This window comes from Myotis davidii, unplaced genomic scaffold, assembly GCF_000327345.1.
Source record: "Myotis davidii unplaced genomic scaffold, ASM32734v1 scaffold79, whole genome shotgun sequence".
Taxonomy (NCBI): Eukaryota; Metazoa; Chordata; class Mammalia; order Chiroptera; family Vespertilionidae; genus Myotis; species Myotis davidii.
In genome coordinates, this window is record NW_006294339.1 from 3027396 (window position 1) to 3028139 (window position 744).

Below are 744 nucleotides of genomic sequence, written 5' to 3' on the forward strand. Positions count from 1 at the left end.
GGGGGCCTTGGGCAGAGTCCCTACTAGATAGGGGAGGAGAGGGCACAGTCACTCCACGGGCACCCCATGAATAGCCCGGCTCCTCTGACCCGCGGTGAGGCAGGTACCTTCAACAGGGAGGGGGTCTAAGTGCCAGCTTTGCCCTTGCACCTCTGCGTGCCAGATGCCCGGCCAGGACGCCAATATCAATAACCCAACTCGTTATATAACGGCCCCGCGGCCAGCCAGGCAGGGGTCAGGCTCCCAGGCTGCATGAGTTGGGGTGGACCTTCGCTCTCCCTCCCTCCCTCCCTCCCTCCCTCTTCCTCTCTGAAATCAATAAAAATACATCTTAAAAAAAAAAAAGTATGTGTCTATCATTTTACTTTAAAAAAATATTTTATTGATTTCAGAGAGGAAGGGAGAGAGAAAGAGAGATAGAAACATCACTGATGACAGAGAATCGTGGATTGGCCCCCTCCTGCATGTCCCTCACTGGGGATTGAGCCCTCCACCCATGCACATGCCCTTGACCGGAATCAAACCTGGGAAGCTTCAGTCCGCAGGCTGATGTTCTATCCAGAATGGGGTTTCCCCTCCGTTTCCCCTTCACCGTCTTCACTCCAGCCCCTGACTTGGCTGGTCACAGCTGGAGGTGGGGGGACTTCGCAGCAGGAGTCGCCCCCCAAAACCAGCCCCTCAAATCCCGGCTGTGTCCCCGGCGCCTGGGCCAGAACCAGTGAAAGCGAGGCTGGTCGTGGAGCC